Here is a 9,833-nt window from a genome sequence, read left to right as displayed (position 1 = left end):
TAGCAGCTAGCTCACACAGCTAGCTCGCTACTGCTAGGTCGCTCGAGCCTTTGATCTCCAACTTTTCCTCCGCCGTTCCTCCTCACTCTCTCTCCTCTCGACCGAAATCAGGCGTTACCGCTTCACTTCTGACACCAATGTAACGTATCGGTGATACGCCAAAGAACGGAGAGTTGTAGTTGGTACAGGTTCTTTATTCACAGGCTCCTTTAGCTCCTAGCAGCTAGCTTCACACCGCTAGCTCTACACACCACAACCGGTCTCGCTCACTCCATAGCTTGACTCCCCTCGGCACCCCGGCCGCTGGTCCTATATACCCCGTTTCCCCTAGGAACACACCCACACACATTAGTTCCTAGCTACCGTTGAGACACTTATGTTGCACATCACATTACGGGTAATACCTGGATTACCCGAACACGTTACAATACCTTACATGTAAGACCCTTAGAACTTATGAAGTGAAGACAGGGTCCATGGGGGAAAAACAACTTCCAAATGGAATTAAAAGAGGGAACGCCCACCAGGACAGCTGAGGGTGCAATAGGTGCCGGGACAAAACAAGAAAACTGACACTTACAGGAACAGTGACAATGAGATAAGAAAACAAGACAAAATGAAACATGATGAGGCAGTAAGACGAGACTTTGGTAATGGGGAGGATGGCTCATTTAGGAGCAGCTCTTTGCAATGCAAAAGGTCACAATTTGCCTCTTTAGTCTTGTCACCTGCTGGTGTAGCCACAAAATGAATGTTGACCGTTCAGATAGCACACAGAAACCTTTCACATTCATAAAACATGTGCATTATGAATCCCATATAACATAGCCTACAATCCCTTCAGTGTCTGTTAGAGAGCAGTCGTAGTCTCACACTTTGGGCCATTTGTTTTGTACAAAAAAACTCACATTGAATGATTACTGACTAGACAATACTGTCATATTCATGTTCGTAGTGGAGGGTAAACTCAAGTAAAGGCAATTTACCCTGCAGCACCACCTCTTTGAAATTAGGTAGAGTTTACTCACCTATTTTCAGATCAACTGTATCAATCAATGAGGGGAAACAAGGTGGGTAAACTGCTCAACCTTGGATAGTTTACCCACCTCTGTATTTATCACTACACCCCTGGATATTCATCATCAGAAGTATGCCTGCCTCAACTCAACTGAGACATGTTTAGGACAGCAGCACCACAACAACTCATTATTGTGATATTTCCGACAGCATATGAAGGCAACAACACGCAAGCCTTTGCGCATGCGGGTTGCGCAGGTCTCCTCGTGATGACAGCAAATGACAGCAGTGTTCGCTCCTAGTACAGAAGCTAGAACAGTGAGACGACCATCCGCTAACAGACAACTGTCTTTCGAAAAATCTCATGATCAACGGTATTTAGGGAAATTGTGAACAGTCCTTAGACATTAGCTACACTTGGTAAGTTGATGAATTTACGTTAGCATATTTTGTTCATCATGTTTGGCCATTCATCAGCTTGCAGTCTGTAGCTAAGCTAACTAGCTCAACGTTAGCTCACCCTGTTTGGCTAGCTAACGTTAGCCGAGTCTAACTTGGTTAACGTAGCAGCAGGGTAATGCTAGGTAGGTTAGCCAGTTCGGCAATTTGGTCTGTGCTCCTCCTTGACAACAACAGAAGCACCAGTAACGTTACGTCTTGGCTACGCACATCTCGTTTAGCTGACCTAGATGTTTTATTAGATATTGTTTCAAACTCGTCTGGTGGCAAGCAGCCAAGTGTTAACGTTAGCTGAGGTTAAGTTAACTGAGCTCGTTGTGTTGCCTGCCTAGCCATAGCGCACGGTGTGTGTCAAGCTCGGTTGGCTGCATAGACATTTCGGATCAAGGGAATTGTACACAATATAGCGTTAACAGCATATTAAAATGTTATGTTTCTGAGTCGGTGGTTCTCCACTTTTCGTGTAACGTTAAAATTCTGCCTCCATCCGTTTAGGCTGGGCACGGAATGTTTAAAGTTGTGTCTAAATGCCATTCAGACATAACGTTCTTGAACAGTTGTTCGGGTCATTTAAGGTCAATGAAAGTAACGTTAGAACATTCTGTCGCTAAACGGCACAGCAACCTGAACTCATCTTAGAAGTGACTTTCTCCTGTTTTGTCCTTAGTAATCTGTCTATAACGTTTACCATACCATCACTTCACACATTGGGACTGGTCATTTCCCCGAATTATCCATGTTCTTGTCTGCATGCCACAAGAGGGCTGAGTCTTGTGGTCACTGCACATTAAGCCCTGGGTGTCTCTACTTTGTTTTTGATACCGTGGGCTACTTGGAGCCCTCACAAATCACCAGTCTCTGGTCTGATGATTGGAGTACTTGTCACAGCTGCCATTGGTACTTTTGTGCAAACGTTATTAAAACTGAAGAGATATATTTTGTTCATGGCTGAGCTGCTGCAAATGAAGCCCACAGGATAGCAAATTGGACATTTACATGAAAACTCCAGATCTCTGTTGAGAAAGTAGCTTTCTATATTTAATGCTAAGTGATTCTTGGTGGCCTATAAATGCTAAATGGACTGCATTTATACACCACTTTTCTAGTCTAATGACCACTCAAAGCGCTTTACAACAATGCCTAGGGATGTCAATTTTGCACACGTTCCTGAATCGATCATCAATAACATTAACAATAGATTAATCTAGTATAAGAATGAGAGGTGTCCGTCTGTGAGCAGAATTTTGTTCGGCCACAGCTATGCCGTTCTACGTGTGATCGGGCTGAAACTTTCAGGATGTCTAAAGAGCACCCCTGCGGATTTTTTAATTAGGTAATTACCCAATGATGTGATGTCATCAGTGATGATGTCATCCGTGATGTCATCCTTCCTGGATGAGCAGACTGGGTGGGTCTAACTCCTGGCAGGGTGTGGGGGGGGGGGGGAACTCCCACGGGTCCACTAATTGTAGTTAAATACAACAACTCACTTCAAACTGTGCGTCGTAGCTCTTCCTCACGCTGATGGTGGCTTGAGGCAGCTGAGACGAGGAGGGGCCATTCAACTTATCCCAATGAACATTGTTCAACTGGTTGAGCACTGCAGTTGTTGTTGTTGTTGTGTGTGTGAATCAGTGTTTGCAGGTGGCATTGCTTTCTCCTTTGCTTTCTTGTCTTTCTTTTTGCTCCATTTCTACACCCAGAGTAGCCCCATATGTTCTGCTGTTCTCCGTTCCTCTTTGATCCACTCTAAATCAGCGTCACACAGCATTCCATCAATAAATTGGGGGGGTCGAGCATTTAAAATGCTCTCCTACCAGTCTCCAACGTCCGATCGCAAATCCGAAGATATAATATTAATAACCTCCCTACGGAAGCCAGTAGTTTAGGCGGGGGTGTTAAAATGATATTCCTGCGTGAAACAACCGTTTAAAAGCAGTCTTTCCACAGCCTGTGCCGAATTTAGAGCAGGGTGTGTTTGATCTCACTATCATGGTGCACCGTTTGCATGCGGCGAGCAAACAACATTGCAGTCACACGGATACGGTCGCACAGTGATAAAATCTAGCACACTTGGGAAGCAAGTGTGCTACATGTCATGAAATACTCAAACTCCCAACGTTCCTGTCGGCACTGGGACGCTTCTCTCCTAAATTCGGCACAGGCTGAACAGCAGACTGTTCTAACTGGGTTCGTGGGCACTGGGCAGACAGTATTTTAACATTATTTGTCGACGACGTACAAGGACTATACATCATGTACAACATGGGTCCATTCAGTTGAAATGATATATTGTCAATGCATCCATCTTCATGCAAGAGGTCAGAATGCTCATGTCATTATTATGTCACTTCTTGAGGCTCAGTCAGTCAGTATGCTCTGGGAATAGTAAGAGTCAGGAAGTTCAGATATCTTACATTTATGGGGAAATAAGTAAGTCAGAGATAATCAAATGTGTAGCAAGATTTAGTCTAGAAAGTAATTGAGTATGAACAAGGCAGGGTCACATCTTTTTGCCCTGAAACTGGGTGTTCAGTATTTCTAAGCCCCATTGTAGGCCTAGCCCACATTGTTTAGGTGTAGGCTTCTGTTTTATTCTGTAAAGCTTGCTTATAATGTCTTGACAATTAGGGCTGGGATTGTGGCTATACATTTGTTGGGGTGGTGCTGCCATAGGGCTCAGACAGCAATATAGTGAGTGATATTATATTGTGATATGGGACTAGATTAATCTGTCGATTATTTTCTTGATTAGTCATTTCGTTTGGTCTATAAAATGACGTAAAATGGTATAAAATGGTGAACAATATCAATCAGCGTTTCCCAAAGTCCAATGTGACGTCGTCAAATGTCTGTGTTTTGTCCACAACCCAAATATATTGTTTTCCTAAAGGCTGAATCACTTTTTTTTTTTTTAAATATATATCCCTTAACCTCACCCCCCCCCCCCCCCCAACACACACACACACACACACACACACACACAGTGTAATTCCATAATATCATAATTGGAGCAATGCTTCCAACAAGAGTAAATGCTCTGACTGAGCTGCTAAGACACACAGTGGAACAGGCAAAGCTACTTTTATGAGATTTATTTTGGTTGTTATTGTCTGTGCAAAACACTGGAGACATAATGCAGTGCTGGTGGTGGATTATGACAATGTTGGTGAATCATGCTTTCTAGGAGCCTTAGTTTTGTGCTCACATTAGGCTATTCTAATGTTCTTTTACCCTTTTTAAGTTTAAGCTCACTGATTATTCATTTCATAACTTACATTAGTTGTTTGCTGAGCAGCATAAGAAATTATTCGGAGGGGAAGTGAGAAGGGGATGTTGTCTGCAAACCATAAATACCCCTTTTAAAAAGTGAAATCATTTGAATATCTATAAAAAGCCTTTGTGTGTGTGTGCGTGTGCGCGTGTGCGTGCGTGTAGTGGAAAGAGTGGGCTGTGTTGCTTTGATCTTTTCCACTTATGGAATAGTGTTTCTTTTCTCTTTTTCTTGATTTTTTTTTGTCCTTATGTCACCTTGGCATTATGTCATCTGTTGTCCAGCGGAGAATTGAAATGTTCAGTCGTGCTGATTTTGAATATTCTTGAAGCCACTGTTTTGTCTCGATCTTGCATCTGTATTTATGATGCAGCCCATGTATGCACAGAATGAAATGCTAGGATTGGCCGGCTGGTCCTCCTGTCTCTCATCATAACAGTATTCATTGGCTCTCCTCTCTCCTGCCTCACCCATGATCATTCTCACACAACTCTGAAGGTGGCCTTCCCTCCCATCGTCCTTTGTTTGGTTTCTCTTCTGCTTTAGAGTTCCCCAGTGCTGCTGGCCACGGCCAGACTGACTCACCAGGTAGCTCCATGCAAGGCATTGATTTAGTAATGATTTGGAGTAGGCAGGCACAGGAAGTTCACACAACATGGCAGTTGAGCCGTATCAGACGATGGGATTTCAAGCAAGACAGCCCAACTTCAACTCACTTCCTGTAATTTTGTCACGTGGGTTTTTTGCCCATGGTTTTTCACGGACACGACCACTTAGGAGACTTAGTTTTCGGCAGGTCTGAGTCGTCAATGGGAGAAGTGAACATGATCTCAGATTATGACCCCCCCATAGTCATCAAAGTAAATACTCATCTTTGGTCAGTGATTTTCACTGGATGCAGGGCACTTTTGTCTAACCTGATGCAGGTGTTTATTCAGAAAACTGTCAGTGTCTGCCCACTGTCATCAACCTGCCTTACGATGTTACACTGTGGGATATGTCCACCACATCGATATGATAATATAATAAAAAACTATTTGTATAGCACCTTTCTTAACAAGGTTACAAAGTGCTTGTACACTAGAATAAGCACACCAAAGACCAAATGTATAATAAGGCAAAACCATTATAAACAAGTCCCAACACAAGCACAGAAGAATTACAAAGGAAATGTAAAATCACACATTAGAGATGAGAGAACTCCTTTATCTTCCTTCACCTCTCCTGGCTCTCCTGTGTGGTTCTGTGGGTAAAGCAGTTTGTGAGCAGTTTGGATTCCCTCTCAGGCAGTACTTTTTTTTTAGTAGTATTTGCACTTTTACTTGGAATTTGTGTACTGCCACGGTGCCACCACCTCTTGGACATAAGATGCGTAGTTATTATACTTTGGTTATTGTCTTCCCCCCAAAGTCTATAAATCCCTCCCAAAGTCTACAGATCCCCCCCAAAGTCTATAAATCTGAAGAACATAAGGGGGAATTCCCAACCTAGTTTGCAAAATGAATTTTAGGCCTTGACTGTAATACTTCAGAAGTTGAATTTGAAGTTCAGCATGAATAAATCTGACCTTTTTTGTCTTAGATTTGCCTTTGTGTGTTATTGCAATATAAAACGACATAATTGAGAATGGATTCTGGAATCGAGAATCGTTGGAATCGAGAATCGATTCTGGAATCGGATCGTGATTCGTGACCCTAGGAATCGGAATCGGATCGGATCGGATCGTGGCTTAGCCGGATCGGAGCACCCCTACTGTCTTATAGTCTTTCCCACATTGAGGCAGTTTTCTTTAGTCTCCTCTCGTTCACGTCCCAGACTCCTCCTAACTCCACAGTATGCTCTGTTTGCCATGTTAGCAGCCAGCCACAAAGAGCCTTTTGTGCAAAGGATTCTCCAAGAAATCATTAAAATTTCATGCATTCACTTTGATTTTTATGTCCTGTCCTGGCTGTGTATATCTGAAAAACGTGATGTGATTAGCATATTCTGGTGTGAATATAGTGACACCCATATCTTGGAGGAGCCACCCCATAGCTTGCGGGGAGAAAAGCTTGAACCTTGCGGAACCTTGCTATTGCTGCCAGCCCACTCAATGTAGATCATTGGTTCCCAAACTGTGTGGTCCGCCAGAGAATAGCTTTTTTTTCCTTTTTTCTTTTTTACAGAAACGTTTTTTCATCATATTAACCCTGAGGAGTAGCCGGATTGGGCCGATTTTCGGACATTTACTTTCAGAGGCTGCAGCAGGCTCAGTTTTAAAGCCAGAGTGAAGTCTCTGGTATCATATGTAACTAGAAGACCTAAGGAATCGATTTGTGCCTACCATCTCATGCTAGCTTGTGAGGAAGGTAGCTAAATAACACTCCAAAGATAGGCGCAATTTTGGCAAGGGGGAAAAAAACATTTTCAAAGGGGTCCTCTTTATCACAGCCTAATGTTGGCAGATGTGCGTGTGTGCGCACACGTGTGTTCGTTTTGAACCAGCTAGTAGCCTTATATTATTTAGCCTTTCTGCTGCTATTGCATGGTTAAATCAGCAAATTGTATTTTATGCAGGGGGGGAGGGTTGGTATACGCAGTGGAAGTGGTCCCTGGGAAACTTGGTTTGGTACGTAGTGGTACTTGGTCACAAAAGTTTGGGAACCCCTGATGTAGATGATCTGATCACTTCCCTTGTATGACGTGAGCATCATGTGTGAGCTAGAATTGAGCCAGACCTTTACAGGAAAGAAAATATTTTTCTGCTCCTCTTCTGGATATTTTTACTTTTCAATGCTGCTTTGTTTAAATGGTAAATAAATACTGACAGCATTTGCCAGAAAGGAAATCAATCAATCAACCTTTATTTGGTTCTCAATCGGAAGACACACTGAGCCGGGTTGAGAGACCCTCTTTTCCAGTTGTGCCGAGATTATAAGTAGAGAAAAATCGCAAAGAACACGAAAGCTGCGGAGGACATTAATGTATAAATTATTGTTGCCTGATTACCCGCTGTGCACTTAAATGTACACTAGTACTCGTAGCTCTCTCCTTCTTTTACCGACTTTCTCACTAATCCCACAGCTGTTTCTATGCTTTTCAGATCTGCTAGTTACTTAGCTTAGCTGTTAGCGATGGCTCCTCTCTCTCCCTCCCGGTAAGCAATGTTTCCGTTAACGTTACACATAAGATTACTGTATATTTGCGGGAGTGGGAGAAGTCTCCTGCTAGTGTTGATGTCCAGTGTGATGGCAGAGTGAGACACTGGGAAACTTGAGTTTGTTTATTTGCTGCGTCGCATGTAACGTTAGTTAGACGAGGAAATCCGCAACTTCCTTTTTAAAGGCACAACAACGCAGAGTTAAAGTGATGGTACTGAACTTTGGGGACTTCTAACACCTAGACTCAGCCCTCAGTCTTAATCCGTTTCACTCCTGTAAGACTGAGAATTTAAATCTTTGCATAACGTTAGGTGGCGCTGTTGGAAGCCTTGCATCGGAGAACCAATCATGAGTGTTGTGGGCGGGCCTGCTTTCTGGGGGCAGTGACGCTCATGCAGAACCAGTGTTTCGCAAAACATTGCCGCGTTTGCGGAGAAACATATTAATCACTTAGAAACAAACATAACCTGTTAATAGGGCGTGTTTCATCCGGCCCCGGCGGCTAGAGGTCTTTCCCCCAGCGATAAGCCCGACTCCCGAGGCTAACGTTACAGAGCCTGCTGATGACTCACAGTAGCAAGCGGACCACTTCCGGGTAGGAAAAATTATTGTAAAATAAACAACAGGTATAAACTCTCTTTGCAGCACATCAGTGTCTTGCTCTATATTGGAACTATGATAAATGGCTTTGCCGCTACCAAATAAAATTCTAATAATAAATGTAGGCATGTCTGCTGCCGGCCGTTCTCGCCGGGCTCTGACAGACAGTTTCTGACAGTGAAATTGTCAGCGTTTGGTGAGCTGCGCCACCAAACGTCTGGGAGCTGAGACTATCTAACACCGAACCATGTTTAACAAAGAGTATCAAAATTTCGGTATATCGTGCAACACTAGTATAAATGAATAAACAACTAAATAAGCAAACAAACAAAAAAGAGAATCGCACAGATCAGTCCATCTCACAAGTACATAATTTAAAACCGGTTTATTTTAGAGTTTATATATCTGACTGAAAATATCCCAGGGGAACAATGGAATCATATTTCAACAACAAACCGTGTAAAATATTCCAAGTATGCGAAGTACAAAACCTAAAAGCAGTCTTTCAGAGGTCTGTGGAGACGCATGGGACCTCATTTATTAGACAGTCCTGGGAGCGTGTGCGGTACGCTCCAATATCCCAGTGTCAAAATGAATTAAGATAGAATGGTAATCTCCCAACGAAGGCTTTGTAATGAACATAAACCTTCTCTGATCTCTGCTGATACTAAGGGCCAACCAACGGGTTGAACCAACCTTGTGATAGAGAATGCGATGGTACTGTAACTATAACCTGGCTGTTATAAAGCTCAGCTTGACCTTCCCACCAGACAGCCCTGGCTTTCCTTGGGCACTACATTTTCTCAACTGTAGAACTGATCTGTGACATTGGTGGCGTAATACAGTGCGCAGCACACTAGTGCTTATGCGTAGAACTAGGAATACAGTTGTATGGTTGAGAAAATGTGTGCTGTAAAGTGCTGAAAATAGTCAATAGATATTAGGGCTGTGGCGATTCACTTATCTCCCGATTCGATACTATCACGATTCTTGGGTGCCGATTCGATTTATATTGCGATTCTTAAGTATTGCGATTCTACGATTATTGCGATTCGATATTACGATTTATTGCGATTTTTGTTTATTTTTTTCTTTTCTTTTTTCAGTTTGTTTGCTTTTTTACACTAGATTAGAACATGGGAAAAGTTGAATCATACACTAGAGACTGTATATTATATCATGAGTAGGGCTGGGCGTTATAGTTAAAAACAGGGGCGGACTGGGATCATAATTCAGGCCGGGCATTAGATACCAAGCAGGCCAGGCCGATATGGGCCGACACGTGTGAAATTTGGGCCGGTTGAAGCCCAATTTGGGCCATTTGAAGCCAGATTTGGGCCGTT

The 9,833-nt window shown here is 43.0% G+C and overlaps 1 protein-coding gene across 10 annotated transcripts in view; it reads left to right on the top strand.

The window, feature by feature from the left end:
• The first annotated feature begins 1,311 nt into the window (after positions 1–1,311).
• gapvd1 (GTPase activating protein and VPS9 domains 1) overlaps positions 1,312–9,833 on the top strand; it is a 40,383-nt gene continuing 31,861 nt past the window's right edge. For all 10 annotated transcript variants that reach the window (XM_083644144.1, XM_083644142.1, XM_083644148.1 and 7 more), the window contains exon 1: positions 1,312–1,437. The gene's annotated coding sequence lies outside the window, so the exon portion shown is untranslated. The remainder of the gene's footprint in view (positions 1,438–9,833) is intronic.

Source organism: Poromitra crassiceps (assembly GCF_964638095.1).
Source record: "Poromitra crassiceps genome assembly, chromosome: 10".
NCBI classification, from domain to species: Eukaryota; Metazoa; Chordata; class Actinopteri; order Beryciformes; family Melamphaidae; genus Poromitra; species Poromitra crassiceps.
The sequence above is the reverse complement of the archived record's forward strand: the minus strand, read 5'-3'. Positions and strand labels throughout refer to the sequence as shown.